General features: G+C 35.9%; 1 long non-coding RNA gene across 1 annotated transcript; it reads right to left on the bottom strand.

Annotated features, from left to right (window-relative positions):
• Positions 1-2,277: 2,277 nt before the first annotated feature.
• LOC117280338 (uncharacterized) lies at positions 2,278-9,513 on the bottom strand. Its single transcript, XR_004510868.2, has 2 exons — positions 9,198-9,513; positions 2,278-7,895 (listed from the first exon to the last, which is right to left on the bottom strand). It is a non-coding gene; the product is annotated as an uncharacterized lncRNA (long non-coding RNA).
• Positions 9,514-9,947: the final 434 nt, after the last annotated feature.

The raw sequence follows: 9,947 nt of genomic DNA, 5'->3' as shown, positions 1-9,947 counted from the left end.
GTAATCACTAGAATTTTTGCAAACATCTTCTATCAAATCTCCAGATGAATGGCTCACAAAAGAGAGATATATAAAAAAACATCACTATTGATGTTCTCTTGGAGTTCATCTTTCCTATCTTTTTGTGAGTCATGATGAATTATTATATAGTGCATTGTGTTATTTGCATTGATGAAGAAGATTATGTTAGATTTTATTATGTAGAGATTGTGGTAATCATAATTATCTTCTTTTTTTTTTTGTTGAAAAGAATTAAATGACTGTAAGTAAACTATCATAACAAAATATCACATTAGATATTTTCTAAAGCAAAAATCATCTTTATTATTCCATCTTTCACATTTCAAGTGTTGTTTAAGGTTTTAGTATTTCCATAAAAAACATTAAATACAAGATACTATTTACTAAATTTTCATTATTAATTTCTTATCTATTAAATGCTACTCTGAAAAGTGAGTATTACTAATCACTTTTGACTTATTTAATGAAATAGCAAGAGTAAGATTGATAAAAATAATAAATTATGTCTTGGTTATTTCCTAAGTGATACTAGTTATTTTGGAATTTCTTTGTTGTTGCTAAAATATCAATTAAAATGAGACGTCGTGAGTACCTTTCCCACCCTTTTACTCATAAGTGTATATTGTTATCTCTTAATTTAAGGTAAATAATCTACAGTTCATTCCAAATATGATTTCTCACTCAAATTTTTCCTTCAGATGACTAGTAAATCTAAATGAACCAATTACGGAAAAGAAGCAGTTCACTACCGAAGATGAGGTGGAATTAACTTTCGTAGAATTCTTTGGATTTTATTGTGCATACCAAAACGTTTATAGTAAAAGAATTAATACTCATTTGCTTTTTTGTTGTTTGGAGTGGTAATGAAAATATAATTACGAAGTAAATTCACTTAAACCTAGTAACTGTTTTGTTTGCGAGACGATTCCTTCTGTCTTTTTTAGGAGAAAACGAATGCCTTCGATGCTGAATTAGCAACAAAAATGAGCTAATATTTGCCAGTATTTTTTAACGACCCAACCAATAGTTTTTGAGCATTTGCATTCCGTTAGGGGGTTCGAGGTGAGTAGCTTAATACGATATTTTCACGACCCCAATTTTCCTCTGTAGGATGTCGTGTTGGCACCTAGTCTCTACGGCTAGGTAAGCCTAACTTTAATAATAACTTGATAAAATAATTAACAAAATACTAAAGCAAGTATGATAAACTGATATAATCTACTGAAATAGAATCCCAACAACACACTTCCCAAAATTGGTAGTACAAGTTATAAGCTCTACTGAGTTCACTAGAAATTCTCTAAGTATAATTGTTTCGGAATAGAGATAAACAATACAAAATAAACTTCAGAAGGTGACTCTTAGGCCTGTGAACATGACGGCATGTATACCTTGAGTCTCCACATCGATGTTCGATCGGCTAGCTAATAATAGACAAACTCCAGAGTACCTGGATCTACACAAATATGTACAGAAAGCATAGCATGAGTACACCACAGCGGTACCTAGTAAGTATCAAGACTAACCTCGATGGAACAGTGACGAGGGACAGTCAAGACACCTATTAGACGTAATAACCTGTACAATTATGAATATAATAGTAACAGAGGGCAATATAAAGCTAATTCATGGTAAGAATAATGTTACGATATCCGCGTTAAGAACTGGAAACAACAATTAACAACAAGGAACAAACAGATAATAACGCCACAGAGTAAGCTGAGTACAATTAAAATCCGGTGAAACCAAGTAAGGAGAAACATGTAACAACCCAATAAACAACCGTTTCCACACAAGATTTATACAAGAATTTTTCCGAGGTGCTATACCTCATAATCACAATTTGCGTGTCCCAAGTCACGAACCCTAATCACTTGGCATTTTGTTGTAACGATCCAGCCAGACATTTTGAGTGTTGTAGCCATGTTTCCCCATATACTACTTATTTTATACTCAATTATTGTTATGTTACTTGTTGAGGTAGTTGGTTTGGCTCCGGGGATTTTTCGCAATGAGTTGAGACACATAGTCTCAAGGTTAGAAGCTTAAGTTGAAAAGGTTGTCCAGATGTTTGACTTATGTGTAGATGGCCCCGAAATGGAGTTTTGATGGTTCCGATAGCTCCGTTGGGAGATATTGGACTTTAGAGCGTGTCCGGATAGTTATTTGGAGATACGCAGTTTTTTTTTGGCTTGCAATGGCAAAAGTTGGAAAATTAGAAGTTTTGGTAATTGATAAGTTTGACCGAGAGTTGACTTTGTGATTATTGGGCTCGGATTTATTTCTGGGAGTTGAAATAGGTCTGTTGTATCATTTATGACTTGTGTGTAAAATTTGAGGTCAATCGGACGTGATTTGATAGGTTTCGGCATCGATTGTAGAAGTTGGAATTTCTTAGTTTTCGTTAGGCTTGAATTGAGGTGCGATTCATGTTTTTGATATTGTTTGATGTGATTTGAGACCTTGACTAAGTTCGTATCGTATTTTAGAACTTGTTGGTATATTTGGTTGAGGTTCCGGGGGCCTCGGGTGGTGTTCGGATGATTAACAGATCGAAATTTGGAATTGAAGGATTGCAGAAGTGCACCAAGTTTGGTGCGATCGCACCTGCGAAGCATTTGGTCGCAGGTTCGCAACCATAGAAGAGAAGGAGTCATCGCAGGAGCGAATTTAGGTGAGCTAGGGAGTTGCAAGTGCGAAGGGAATTTCCGCACCTGCGAGTTCGCAAATGCGGAAGGGGCATCGCAGAAGCAAAAGGAGGCCTGGTGAGGCAGGTCCGCAGAAGCGAGGCCGCAGGTGCGGGCGCTGTCCGGTGAAACTCCACAGATGCAGAGCTTTGACCGCAAAAGTGGAACCGTAAGTGTGGTTAAATGATGCGCAGAAGCGAAAAGGGCTAGACAGTGTTTAAAACTCAAGGGCTTTCGTGGTTGTAATCATTTTCGACATTTCAAGCTCGGACTAAAGTGATTTTTGAGAGGGGTTTTGAGGGATTTCTTGAGGTAAGTCACTCTTGATCGTTTGTATTCAATAATATTGTTCACCCATTGAATTTCCCATCTATTTTGTGTGTTTTCGAGGTGGAATTTTAAGAGTTTTAGGCCAGGGATTGGAAAGTTAAAATTAGGGATTTGAGTGATGATTTGGTGTTGGATTTGAGTAACTTTTGTATGGTTGGACTCGTGGTTGAATGGGTGTTTGGATTTTGTAACTTATATCGGATTCCGAGACGTGGGCCCGGGGGTTAACTTTGAGTTGAGTTTTTGACTTTTTATTAAGAACTTAGCATTTTCATATGGAATTAATTCCTATAGCTTGAGTTGATTGTATCGAATTGTTTGTGCCTCGATTCGAGAAATTCAGAGGCAGATTCGTGAAGCAAGGGCTTGTAAGAGTAGAGATTTGCACGGTTTGAGGTAAGTAACACTTCTAAACTTGGTTTTGAGGGCATGAATCCCTCGTGATTTTAATCAATTTGGACATTTCAAGCTCGGACTAAGGCGATTTTTGAGAGGGTTTCTTGAGGTAAGTCACTCTTGATCATTTTTATTCAATAATATTGTTCCCCCATTGAATTTTCCGTCTAGTTTGTGTGTTTTTGAGGTGGAATTTTGAGAGTTTTGGGCTAGGGATTAGAAAGTTAAAATTGGGGATTTGAGTGACGATTTGGTGTCGGATTTCAGTAATTTTGGTATGATTGGACTCGTGGTTGAATGGGCTTCGAATTTTGTAACTTTTATCGAATTCCAAGACGTGGCTCGGGGTTGACTTTTTAGTTGACTTTTTGACTTTTGATTAAGAACTTAGCATTTTCATATGGAATAGATTCCTATAGCTTGAGTTGATTGTATCGAATTGTTTGTGGCTAGATTCGAGACATTCGGAGGCTGATTCGCGCGGCAAGGGCTTGTTGGAGTAGAGATTTGCACGGTTTGAGGTAAGTAACACTTCTAAACTTGGTTATGAGGGTATGAATCCCTGAAATTACGTGATATGTTATTGGTATTGAGGTGACGCGCATTCTAAGTGACGGACGTGTGGGCGTACACCATAGTAATTGTGATTTAGTCGATTCCATGGAACTATGTAGCTATCTTATCTCAATATTATTACTGAACTCTATGTTTTAGAGCACTTGAGCTGTGATTTATGCTAGAAAACATGTTTAGGCTATGTGCAGGTAAAATTAGGACCCACAGTGGTCGCTCTTTGCTGTTGAGTTATTTGCTTAATTGCAGTTATGTACTCAGTCACATTCATCATTGCATATCATATCTTAGTCTATGATATCATATATTGTCACATCATGTATCATTTATTTGGGCTGCTTAGCATGAGTGTTGTGAGCCCGAGAGACTGGAGAGATTGATGACTGTGTGAGGCCGAGGGCCTGTTTATGAGTGATATTTATGGGATCGGGCTGCACGCCGCAGCATGATTTATTGATTCATGTCATGATTGGCTCATTATAGCACTTGGGCAGTATCTGCCCCTCCGGAGTCTGAACACCCATAGTGAGCATAGTTCTATTGATTCAAGATATTTGATTCGAGCTGGATCTGCTATGTACTGTGCTGATTGATTGAGTGTGATGAGTGAGAATTGAGACAGTCAGGGTGAGTACTCTGAGAGTGTGAGTACGTGAAGCTTTCATTGTATTGCATCACATACAACATGCATATTGGCATATAGATATATAGATGTTATATTCCTCGGATCATTCCGACTTGACATATTCTACCTGTATTGAGCTTGAGTGTTAAACCTGGAAGCATGTCTAAATTCTTGTACTTACATGCAAATTATGAATTTTTTGAGATATTATTGTTTTATTTTCTGCAAATTTTTGTACTGTTAGTTCTGTATGTGGGTTGTACTGTGCGAGCTTGTCACAATTTTCAACCACAGGTTAGACTTGTTACTTATTGAGTTGGTTGTACTCACGCTACACCCTGCACTTCGTGTGCAGATCTAGGTGTTTCCGGATATGGAGGTTGATGATCTTGGAGTTTTCAGCCGTTCTTTGATTATCGAGGTAGTTGCCTTGGCGCCCACAGACCTTGACTCTCCTTCCCTTATCTTTCATTTTTACTTATTTCGTTCTACTTTCAAGACAGCGTATCAAACTTAGTCATTATATAGACGCTCATGTACTTAGTGACACCCGAGTTTTGGGGAAATTCTGCATTGAGTTCTGACGCTTTCTTCTAGTTTTATGAGATTTTTCACTTATTTAAACCTGTTTAGTATATTTTTAATTTACATGTGTTGGTACGTATGAGTTGTCGGCTTGCCTAGTATCATGATAGGCGCCAAAATGACAGGTCGAGCTTTGGGTCGTGACACTTGTGCCCACATTAAACTTCACAATCGCACGGACAACTCACGTGCCAATACCATTAGTACCTCATATTTGTACGGACAACTCACGTACTAAGAGAGTGACAATATCTCATATCCGCACAGACAACTCACGTGCTAGCAACAACAATGCCTCATAACCGCACGGACAACTCACGTGCCAACAGGAGGAATATCTCATATCCGCAAGGACAACTCACGTGCCATTAGTACAACTTTCACACAGAAGACAAGTATACGAGAATACATGTAAATGCTCAATAAACATCAAGGTTCATCTTATTAAACTGACATGAGTGAATAATTATATGTATGCTTGTGCAAGTGTTCTATCACAACTCAAGTCAACAAGGGTAGAGACAACGAATGACACATAGGAAACAACATAACAAAACGTAAAATGCATGACTCACACAAGGTAGGCACACCACCACACAATTATCATCAATAACAATGCCCCAGGACTTGAGGCATTGTTGGTCCTATGGCAACAGCTGCAAAACCGTTGCAATAGACAAGGTTTTTGATGACCAGTTGCAATAGACAAGGTAACCGTTGCAACAGAGCTACTGGAACGGTTTAAGGACCGGTTCACCAGGTCGTGTCGCAATAGCTCTACTACAACGGTACTTGCAACGGTTTGTATAACCGTTGCTATTTCACTATCTATTACAACGGTTTTTCCTTCTATTACAACGAAATTTTTAGTCAATTGGAACGGTTCATAATCGTTGCAATATCATTTTATGCAAAGGTTGTTAAAGCTATTGCAACGCCTAGATTATGATATTACAACGGTTTCGAATAACTGTAGCAACGGTTTTATTGAGACTATAATCTAGTAATGAACGTATAGCAACGGCTCACAGCACCTATAGCAACAGCTTATAGAAGCTATGCAACATTTCAAACATACTAGGCTTAGTGTAAATAAATAATTATGCATAATTAAATGTAATACACTAAAATTTATATAAATTATGAAATAAAACAATTCATAAAAAAAAAAAAAATTATCCAACTGATAATATCCATAAGAGCAAAATATCAAATCGTTTTACAATTCAAGAGTATCATAAGTTTCAAAATGAACGAAAATAAAAGATTCCTAAAATATCTAAAACTTCATCAACAACTGAAATCTTCTTAAGCAAGGTCATCACTGCTTTTGTGGTCCCTTTATTCATTTACATGATAAATAAGAGTATGAGATAACATTCAAGTCATGTTGATCTTTTTGGCAATGTTACATGATTTATCAACAGCTCATCTATACTTAACTTTTTTTTACTTCAAATAGACTAATGATAAAAGCATAAGTATATAAATGATTTGACTGCCATCGAGTACTGGGTACATCAACTTTCACCCATTTCACTAAGAAGGTACATATATACTTAATAACTACACAAATTTTCTATCTCTAGTTTAAGAAATCTTTTTCATAACCAAATTGTGTTTTTTTTTCTTACAGAAGAAGAATTGGTTTTACTAGAAGTATATCTAAGTATAGAGGAGTTGCAGGGTAATTAAACCCATTGCACCTTGTCTAGTAGCCAATATCCCAATCCTTTACTACCTTTTCATTCAAAAGAAACAAGCGATTCTTTGAATTTAATCAATTCCAGGAATCATCACAATAACAGACGGGAAGCAAGAATCAGACGAGGTTGGAAACAAAGATCTATGCTTAGTTACTTACAATAAGTACTTTATTTCACTCCATTTAATTTTTTTCAATTTCTGATCAAATCAAGATCATTGGCAGAGAAAGGAAAATTTGAAACTTGGCAGTTATCTAGGAATAGATGAATAGTAGTTTCTTCACATGAATTGTACATGAGAATAGATCAATCAATTGTAAGAATGAAAATCTCTCAATCTAGCAAAGAAATCAAATATAGTAACTCGCTGTGCAGAGTCAAATAATTACCATAGTTATTATCACAAGTACTGGAAATTTTAACTTTCTACATCATGTGGTCTTTTCCCCCTTTTATTCTTTTCCCCCTTTTTTCCTATCTTAGATTAAAATTCTGGTGTTTCTGTAGAAATATAGCTTTCTCCAGTAATCCTCCTCACGAGAGAGATGTTAAGTATGTACGTATCATGGGTATTTATAGTAGATAGAAAGTTATAAGAGGAAGAGAAAGAAGAGTAGAGTTGGTGTAGCATCTAAAATAAATACTGACCTTGTTTGTTACTACTAGTAGATGGACGATGAAATATTTGTTGAATAGCAGTTTGTGGTGCAGAGGTATCGATCTTCTCCCGATGAACGAGCATCGGATATAGCTAGCATTTCAACCACGTTATAACATTTATAGAGGCCCAGAACCTCCAACTTTTCCTTTTAAAACTCATTTCGTAACCCCCCACCCATACAATTTCACGCGTCCATGATGCTTGGATTCTATGGCTGATGTAATTGCGTCAACTGATTGATTGCCATCTTCACTTTCTTGAGTTGGTCCTTCTTAGGATATTCCTCCAACTTCTGGTTATACATTAAAATACTACACAACACAATAACAAATAACCAAAATGAAGATTTTATGGTAAGCTAAAACAGAAAAATAGCAACAATATTTTCAAATGAAAAACCATGGAAAAATCTCTAAAGTCCTGCACATTAAAATCAAGTGTGCAATATTCAATTAAAACACTATTACAAGTGTGTTAGCCATAGAACCGAAGCATCATGACAAATCAATTCATCTGCCAGAGGTGCAAAATTGCTCAAAATTGTATAATTGTTCCTACTTTCCATGCTATTATTAATTATATCGTTAGCTCTAAGCTGGGCATGTCACATGACGTTCTTGGAAGAAAATATACTTTAATCAGACGAACAAAGAAATCACGCTTATAATAATTTAAATAGATTTTACAATTGAACTAAGTAACATGTCATGCAAAATACTGAAGTAACATGACATTCTTTATAACTTTTGATGAATCAATTTGAAACTGAATTTCTTGTCTCTTAAAATTGTAAAATGAGGCTACAAGGCATTAACTATTAAAGCAGAATATTCTACTACAATTAAGTCAACTAAAAAATGAGAAAAAGGAAAACAAAATGCTGCTTTCAAACCCACAAGACCAACTTCATCCATTAGCAGGCAAGAGTTTGGAGCCACAGTTAGCTAAAGCTAATAGGAAAGAGCCATGCTAGAATCATTCAACTTTTTGGACTACCTCCTAAACCACACCAAAACACAAAATAAGCATACAAAACTCATTCTCAACAGTAATCCAAAGATGACCACTGATAAAATACACACCAACACCTTGGTCTTAGATTTTTTGTGCTTCCGTAGATGATTTTACTGACTTTCTAAGATGATTCATAAGAAAGAGTTGACAAGGGATGATTAGCAGCTACTAAAACCCACTAATAGACTTAAAAAGGGGCAATCAATCAATTTTAAAGATCCAACAAAAATGTCAAGAAGCAAAAGAACCCTAACAGATCCCCAATTTTAAGAATAAAGAGCAAAAATAGTAGAATTTTAATATTAAAAAACCCTAACATGTCCCTAATTTAGATTCAAAGCTTCAATAGAAAGCAAAATGATTAATTCAACAAGAAATTAGTAAGTGAAACAAGAAAGAGATGATTAATTCATCAAGAAACTCCCAAATCTTAAATACATTACCACACATCTTAAATTAGGGATTTTAGATTCTGCACATTTAACATGCAACAAGCAGTATGTGGACTAAACGAAATCTAAGATCGCTAAAACATCTATCCAACAAAACACACTTATCTTACAAACAAAATCCGTCACCCAATAGAATTTTACAGTTACCGGCAACGATGTACAACTACCGGCAACGAGATGCTATATAGATACAGGTTTCCAAAGCTATTTGGCACAGATTCTGGTGATGATTTACATGTACAACTACTGATGATGGATTTGGGATGATTCTTCCATAGATCTCAAGAAAATGCTGAAGAATTTTGGAAGAGACTTTGTTCCTTAGGTCTTTGAGTGTGTTGAGGTTATTTGGAGTTTTAGGAGTTTTGCAGATGTTATAATTAATTAAAAGATAAAAGATAAAAAAAAATAAAAGAATAGAGTTGGACTAGCATAGTGAAATGGGGGAAAAAGAGGAGGGAGCAATCCGACCCAATAGATATTTTTACCCCAAAAGCCGTCGCCAAAGATACGTCTACTGCGACGGTTACAAAAGCGTTGCAAAAATTGATGCTACAGCAACGGTTCCTATAGAGAGGCAACGGTTCTGTAGCTAAAGTGGCAAAAGCACTAACCGTTGCCATATGCAATCTATTGCAACGGTTATACAACCGTTGCATAAACAATCGATGCAATAGGCCCAATTTCTAGTAGTGATGTACAACAATAAAGTAAATGCCTGCCTTGTCTCATCGCACGCGCATAATAATATTCCCGCCTTGTCTCGCCACATGCTCAAACCCCTATATGTATATATATATATATATATATATATATATATATATATATATATATATATATATATATATATATATATATATAAAACATGCATTGTCACGTCGCATGAGCAAATATCAA

This window comes from Nicotiana tomentosiformis, chromosome 11 (genome assembly GCF_000390325.3).
Source record: "Nicotiana tomentosiformis chromosome 11, ASM39032v3, whole genome shotgun sequence".
In the NCBI taxonomy this organism is placed as follows: Eukaryota; Viridiplantae; Streptophyta; class Magnoliopsida; order Solanales; family Solanaceae; genus Nicotiana; species Nicotiana tomentosiformis.
This window is presented reverse-complemented; position numbering and strand designations above follow the sequence as displayed.